This window comes from Psammomys obesus, unplaced genomic scaffold (genome assembly GCF_907164565.1).
Source record: "Psammomys obesus unplaced genomic scaffold, mPsaObe1.curated_primary_1811, whole genome shotgun sequence".
Classification (NCBI taxonomy): domain Eukaryota; kingdom Metazoa; phylum Chordata; class Mammalia; order Rodentia; family Muridae; genus Psammomys; species Psammomys obesus.
In genome coordinates, this window is record NW_026596079.1 from 13,249,303 (window position 1) to 13,257,851 (window position 8,549).

Genomic DNA, 8,549 nt, shown 5'->3' on the forward strand with positions numbered 1-8,549 from the left:
GTAATTAATATAAAAATAAAAATGTGGAAAAAATAAACCTAGAACAATAACCAAGCTCAACACAAATAGTGCTAGTTTGTACCTATTGTGATAAACTACAGGATTGTAGTAATAAAGATTTAAAACTAAAAAAAAAAAAAATACTCCTGAATGTTGGCCTTTTAGTTAGGGTGCTTAGTCATTTAAACAGCCCACTTATTAGGCCAATGCATACGTTAACCAGGTACTAAATTACAATTGTGATTATTCTCTTAGAGAACACAGTCCAGGCAACACAGAAAGGGCAGGTCATCGTGTACCCCTCCCCTTTCCTCTTTATCAAACTCCTCTGGATCTATGGCTTATAGTGTAATTATCCTTTACTTAATAGCTAATATCCACTTATAAATGAGTATTTATCATGTAATTCTCCCCCTGGGAGAATAGATTTTGTGGGTGAGCTGGAGGTGGATAGGAACTGGGAAGTGGAGGGATCAGGTAGGAGAAAAAGAGACAGAAGGAGAGAGTGCAGGGACAGACAACTGAAGTATCTGGGCATTTAAGAGGTGACATGGAAGTATAATGCAGTGGTAACCTCTTGTAACCTATAAGCTTGACCTTAGGATGGTCTCCAAGGACTTCAGGATACAGAGCCTGAACCAACCATCTTCTGTAACCAGGCTAGGCTACCAGTGGTGGGACTGCAACACCAACCCAGGCATAAAATGTAGGACCCACAACCTGCTCCGCCTGCAAGATTCACCGGGCCAATGATGGCTCAGAGTTTGTGCGAGTAGCCAAACAATGGCTAGTCTAACTTGAGACCTGAGTCTAGTATGAGAGGGATTCCATGACTAGATGGCCAACTTCCCATCTGAAAGCTGGATGACTCAGAGAGCTCCAATGTAGAACCAAATAAGACAGACAAAAAATCAAAACAAAACAACCAAAAATAAAGAAAAAAAGCTGATGAAATTTTACTATATTCATGGATCTATGCCTAGCTCAGTTGTCATCTGAGAGGTTTCCCTCAGAAGCTGATGAGACTTCTCCCCACACAGCAACTCACGGCCAAACATTAGGCAGATCTTGGGGAACTCTGTGGAAGAGAAGGAGGAAGGATTGCAGGAGCCACGAGAATAGAGCCCACAGAATCAATTAAGCAAGGCTCATAGGGACTCACATAGATGGAAGAGCCAACCATCGAGTCTGCGTGGGTCTGAATCAGACTATCTGCATATATGCTCTGGTTCATTATCTTGGAGTTTTTTTGTTGGACTCCTAAGAGTGGGAGTCAGGGTATTTCTGACTGTCTTCCTGATCACAGGACCTACTTCCTCCTATTGAGTTGCCTTGTCCAGCCTTGATATGAAGGTATGTGCCTAGCCTTACTGCATGTTATTATACCAAATTCAGTTGATAGCATTGGGAGTCCTGTTCTTTTCTGGAAAGAGACAGAAGAGCAGTGGATCTGAAGAAAAGGGGTGGTGGGGAAAACATGGGAGGAGGAGAAGGAATGGAGGCTGTGGCTGAGATATAGTGTTCAAGAGTAGGATAAACAAAATAGAAATGAATAATTAAAAAGGAAAGCATGGGTCACATATGAAATCTAAGATTCTAATTCTGGACCATCCTATGTAGAATCACATTGGTTGGAGTGAGGGGCAGAAGGACCATGTGCACCCTTTAAATCCTGACACAAACCATGCTGTTGTTATGTCATGTACGGGTAGTGAATTGATTTTTCTTAATTTCTGTGTTTAGTAAGAGAAAAACTAAGAAGCAATCTCTGTTCTACTTGAGTGGGTGGCTGTAGCTATGAGAGTTTGGTACTTTCCTGTGCAATTCTGGGCTACAGGGCCACAGCCATTCTGATCTCATGCATGCTCAGGTAAAGAACGTAGAGTCACATATTAGTAAAATAGTGTTTCTCCATGCAACATTTCTGGGTAATTCTTTTGTGTTAATACTCTGGTTTGATAGGAATTGAACATTTTAGTCAGAGTCCTCCCTCTTGATTAGTTTCTTTAGGTGTACATATTTTAGTAGGTTTATCCTGTATTATATGTCTATATGAATGAGTATATACCGGGTGTGTATCTTTCTTCTTCTGGGATAGCTCACCCAGGATGATCCTTTCCAGATCCCACCATTTACCTGCAAATTTCATGATTTCCTTGTTTTTTATTGCTGAGTAATACTCCATTGTGTAGATATACCACAATTTGTGCATCCATTCCTCCACTGAGGGGCATCTGAGCTGTTTCCAGCTTTTGTCTTTTACAAATAAGGCTGCTACAAACATGGTTGAGCAAATGTCCTTATTGTGTACTTGAGCCTCTTTTGGGTATATGCCTAGGAGTGGTATAGCTGGATCTTGAGGAAGCGCTATTCCTAGTTGTCTGAGAAAGCGCCAGATTGCTTTCCAGAGTGGTTGTACAAGATTACATTCCACCAGCAGTGGAGGAGGGTTCCCCTTTCTCCACAACCTCTCCAGCATGTGTCTCCTATCCAGAAAGGCAAAGAGGCTGTGCATTAGAAGAAGGAGAAAAGAGGGAACAAGTCAGGAGTCTGACACAGAGGACCTCTGAAAAGCTCTGCCCTGCAGACTATCAATGTAGATACTGAGACTTATGGGCAACCTTTGGGCAGAGTGCAGGGAATCTTATGAAAGAAGTGGGAAACAGTAAGATCTGGAGAGGACAGGAACTTCACAAGGAGAACAACAGAAACAAAAAATCTGAGCACAGGGGTCTTTCCTGAGACTGATATTCCAACCAAGGACTATGCATGGAGATAACCTAAGACCTCTGCACAGATGTAGCCCATGGCAGTTCAGTATCCAAGTGGGTTCCATTATGATAGGAACAGGGACTGTCTCTGACATGAACTGATTGGCCTGCTCTTTAATTACCTCCCCCTGAGGGGGAAGCAGCATTACCAGGCCACAGAAAAGGACAATGCAGCCACTTCTGATGAGACCTAATTGACTAGGATTAGAAGGAAGGAAAAGAAGACCTCCCCTATCAGTGGACTTGGGGAGGGGCATGCATTCAGAGGGTGGAGGAAGGGAAGGATTGGGACGGGAGGAGGGAGGGAACCATGGGGGGGATACAAAGTGAATAAAGTGTAACTAATAAAGAAAAATGAAATAAAAAATACTCTGGTTTGAAACAAGAAGTAAGTTAAGTTTCTCATAGTTTCACCTGAAAAAAAATAAAAAACAACAACAGCATAACATATGGGTTGTACAGAGAAAAATTGAAGGTAGCCAGTAGGTGGATATGCATGTGTATGTGTGTGTGTCTGTGCAGGTATATATGTGTTACCGTATTATGCATATGTTGAGGTGATGTTGAAATTATACATGTTTAACAAAGCATGGTGTTGGGATCGAGGGAGTTTTATGAGTGGCAGGATACTTGTCATGATGTGGGAGCTCCAAGGCTTTGTCTGTGCCTTGTCTACCCCCACTTTCCCACCTGTTCATAAAATCTCAGTGACCACTCATTTCAAGAGTTGTAACTGAGAACCTTTATGCTGGAAAGTTTTAGTGAGCTTACAGGGCTTCTTAGAGGTAAAGTGAGTAAACATGATGTCACTTTTTTGATCCCCTCAAGGAGATTACAAGCCTCTGAAAATCTGAAAGTGGGGGAGCATTTCAAAGGCTGGATGTCACTTGATATGCATCAAGGGGAAATGCAGAAGTGACATTGCTCAATCTAAGATGTGACTGGTTACTGTAATTTATGAATCCCCAAATCAGCATTTTTATAACTACCAGTTTTATTCATTTTATTTTTGGTGGAACAAACTAAGAGAAACATGTGGGCTGAATATAACAACAACACCCATTCGTTAGCCAGTTTCTGTGGATGAGGCTTGATTTATATTGTAGTTAAACTGCAATGAAGATGTTGACCAGATTGAATGCTCTTTCCGCTGGACCTTCAGGTCTCCTTTTTATGATCATTCATGGGGCATATAGAATTCAGTTGTGTGTGGTTGTCGGAGTAAGTCATCAGTTCCCACAGAGAAATGGTTCACAGAGTGCCTTCCTCTTCCAAGGCAGCAGAAGAATCTTTCTTCTGTATAGAATTGGCTCTTGTAGGTAAGACTTGGGTCCTTCTTTAAAGAGCTTATCTGTAGAGTGACTCCATAAACCTGAAGCTACCGTTCAGATACTATGTACTAGCCAGCTTGCTCCAGGAATTCCCAGTGATCTGGGGTTACAGGTCTCCACCCTGCTTTTGTGTGAGTTCTGGGGATCTGGACTTTGTTCCTTATGCTTAAAAAAGCAAGCACTTTAACCACTGAGCCATTTCCCACTCCTCCTATCTTCTTGATGTGCTGGTTTTAGTCTACAAAATGATAGAATTTCTAAAGTATCCTTCTGGCATTTAAAGCCTGGACTACATGGCATTATGACAAAAAGTATGCTTTAGCTAAACTAAACATCATGATGGTATTTGTAGATATATTTGTGACGAAAAGAGTTTAAATGCTAATCTGTTGGTCTGTAAAGAATCCCCATGGATTTGCTCAGATAGTTGGCTATAGACTCTGGTTATGTTTGTAAATTCCATCTTCTTTTTCACATCCTGTTGGCTAGTCCCTTCACAGTGTCATATGTTCATCATCACAGGATAATTCTTGAACACTCAAGGTATCTTGTTTTCACATTTTCAACCTTTGGCTTTATAGAAAAAATTGTATATGGAAATGTTTGCACAGTATTTTGCTTGATAAAAATTTAAATCAATATAATGTAAAATATTGATTGGTTAATATCTTTATGGTAGATTTATATCTGTTGTAAATATTGTATGATCCTATATATCCATTTCCCATATAATCATTATAAAATTGATGTTCACTCTACCTTCTAAAACTGAGTTTCACCTATGGAAAGGAATAGTGTGTGGGACATGCATCATTTTCCAATTCCTTGAGAGCAAAGGGGAAAATGTGGAATTTACCTCTTATGCATATCCGGGGAAGAAATGGGGCACATCTTTGCTTCTGAGTTAATTTTGAGCAAATATAAGTGTTCATGATTCCAAGTGGGCTGTTTTCACCTAGAAATAGCAGAGAATAATCCTCAGCCCCAGAAACAGAAGGGTGAAAAACATAGAATCTTTAATCAGGATACCGAGTCTGAGAGGCAGTTATCAAGATCAGCAGAGGCTGGACAAAACCTGGGTCTTGGCTTCTTGCAATGGCTGCCCATTAGGCAGCTCACTGACCTCTACCTCTCATTTCAATTCCTATCATGATGGAAAGAACGAACTTAGGCAACCGAATCCTGCTTCTACTACCAACAAATTTTGCACCATTGCACAACATTTTACTTTGAGCGTTTTACATAAAGTAAAATAAAAGCAACATCCAGCTCTTTAACAGTGTAAGCCCAAATGTGGTTTACACAGTCCTATTTCTGAAGCTTTTGCCTATTAAACACCATAAGTAAGAGACATCAACCTTCTTTCTATCAATGGGCTAATATTTAATAACTGACTCGCTCAATTAATGCAAGCTAATTACTGTTCAGAAAACTAAAATTGTAGTTCTGTGAAACATGAAGGAAGGTGTTCTTATTATTTGAAATTAAATCCAGTAAGACAACTTATAACTGAAGCTAATACACTTAAAGAAAATAAAACCTAGCTATATAGACTAGCTCACTTTTTTTTATAGGTTCAAAGAATAAGCATGTGTTTGATTGTCTGTGTAGGGGGAAGTGGGAACATATATTTAAAAATAATGAAAAGAAAAAGTATATGCAAAAGCATCACAAATGCCCAATTTTCAGTTTAAAGCAAATTGTCAGTTAAGTAAAGCACTCGATTTAATTTAAGCTTATAAGTCATAATTTGTTACGTGGTTTGACATTTAGTATGTGTCTACTTTAAGATAAATTTATATTTATCATAATTATTTGAATAATATAATGATATAAATCTTTAGTGAGAAGCACCTGTATGTTGACTCCCTACTTTATCATTCATTTGGAATGATAAAAGTTCTATTAAGGAAAATACATCTGAAAAACTCACTACAAATGGAATTGATGTTGTTTGCTTACATAATACAAGTCTTAGCACACTTCTCAACATAACAAGATATTTCTTTTAGCAAATTCCTTGTCAGTGTCCTCTTATGGTAAGTTCAATTAATTTTCCTTCATGTGCTAAATGCAGAGCACTTGAAATTTAAGAGCTGGGCTTGATGGGTTTGCTGGCCTCCCTCATGTAACGTCTCAGAGAATTGTTCAAGAGGCTATTTGACCATTAACAGAAATGACAGTAGTAGGGGAATCTATGCCAGATGGAATTTGAAAAATTTTTGTGTGTGTGTATGTGTGTGAGAGTGTGTATGTGTGTGAGGGTGTGTGTGTGTAAGTGCATGCATGTGCATGTGTGTGTGCATGTGTGAGGGTACAGATGTGCACATGTGTATATGCATGTATATGTATGTCCATGTGTGGTTATGTGTGTGTATGTGTTCTCATACCTGCCTATCACAGCCAGATGGAGCCTCCAGTTAGCAGACTTCTCCAGCCACTGAGAGGTACTGCCATCTCCCTTTAGTTTGAGCTGGCTCCTTGTTCCTATTCTTCAGCACTTTAAAAAAAATATTTATTTATTTTTACATTTTTTTCTTTATTAATTACACTTTATTCACTTTGTATCCCCCCTGTGGTTCCCTCCCTTCTCCCATCCCAATCCTTCCCTTCCTCCACCCTCTACATGCATGCCCCTCCCCAAGTCCACTGATAGGGGAGGTCTTCTTTTCCTTCCTTCTGATCCTAGTCAATTAGGTCTCATCAAGAGTGGCTGCATTGTCTTCTTCTGTGGCCTGGTAATGCTGCTTCCCCCTCAAGGGGAGGTAATTAAAGAGCAGGCCAATCAGTTCATGTCAGAGACAGTCCCGTTCCTATCATAATGGAACCCACTTGGATACTGAACTGCCATGGGCTACATCGGTGCAGGGGTCTTAGGTTATCTCCATGCATAGTCCTTGGTTGGAATATCAGTCTCAGGAAAGACCCCTGTGCTCAGATTTTTTGTTTCTGTTGCTCTTTTTGTGGAGTTCCTGTCCTCTCCAGATCTTACTGTTTCCCACTTCTTTCCTAAGATTCCCTGCACTCTGCCCAAAGGTTACCCATAAGTCTCAGCATCTGCATTGATAGTCTGCAGGGCAGAGCTTTTCAGAGGTCCTCTGAGTCAGACTCCTGACTTGTTCCCTCTTTTCTCCTTCTTCTGATATCCAGCACTTTTGAAGTTCTAGGGTGTTGGGTTATAGGACACCTGCTACCACCACACAAAACCAAAAGCTATGTGAACTTTAAGGGCAGATGATGCAGAATGAAAACCTGTGTAATTGCCAAGCACAGAGGTCAAAGTCATCTTTACTTGGCTTCGCAAGGTCTGAGGAAAAAGGGCTTAGTCATGTTTACTGGACCATATCATCCAGAATCACTAAATAGAAAGGCAAAAAGAACCAGCCCCAAAGTTGTGATATTTACTTCATTTACAAACATCCCTTTGCCTTTTTGATGGAAGACTTATCATTTTCTAACTAAGCCATCGTGCTTTAAATTTAAATTAATTTACTAAAACAAAACAAAACAAAACAAAACAAAACCCCTCAATTGACTCAGCGGATATCAGTTAAACAATAGTGTGCTTTGCTTTACAGAAACTTTCAGTTTCATGGGGTCCCGTTTATTGATTGTTGATCTTAGAGCCTGTGCTGTGGTGTTCTGTTCACGAAGTTGTCTCCTGTGCCAATGAGCTCAAGGCTTTTCCCCGGTTTTTCTTCTAACAAGTTTAGTGTGTCTGGTTTTATGTTGAGGTCTTTGATCCACTTGGACTTTAGTTTTGTGCCGGGTGATTAATATGTATCTGTTTGCATTTTTCTACATGTAGACATCCAGTTAGACCAGTACCATTTGTTGAAGATGCTGTCTTTTTTCCATTGTTTGGTTTGGCATTTTTGTCAAAAATCAGGTGTTCATAAATATGTGGGTTTAATATGTGGGTTTATTTCTGGGTCTTCTCTCTGATTCCATTGATCCACTATTTTGTTTCTATACCAGTACCATGCAGTTTTTATTACTGTTGCTCTATAGTAAAGCTTGAGATCGGGGATGGAGATACCTCCAGAAGATCCTTTATTGTAGAGGATTGTTTTAGTGATTCTGGGTTTCTTGTTATTCCATATGAAGTTGAGAATTTTTCTCAATATGCCCTGCTGCTAGAAATCTCAGCTAGAGTCACCCCCATATTCTACCAGGAGCCTACCTGATCTAAGTCCCCAACTTGTCCCAGAGATGCTCCACCACTCTGTCGTAGATTTCCCTCCTCTAACCTTTTTCTTGTAGGTTATGTATCTCAGGTATTTTTGTCACAGCAAAGGAAAACTGACTAAAACAGATGATGTAGAAAAAAAATTCTACTTTGTTCTTTGAGGACATGTTGTTATTGTTCTCAGTTGCCATGGTAAGATCCCTTCTAACAAGTCAGTCAACTACCACTTAAACTATTATTCCAACAAAAGTAGGTTAC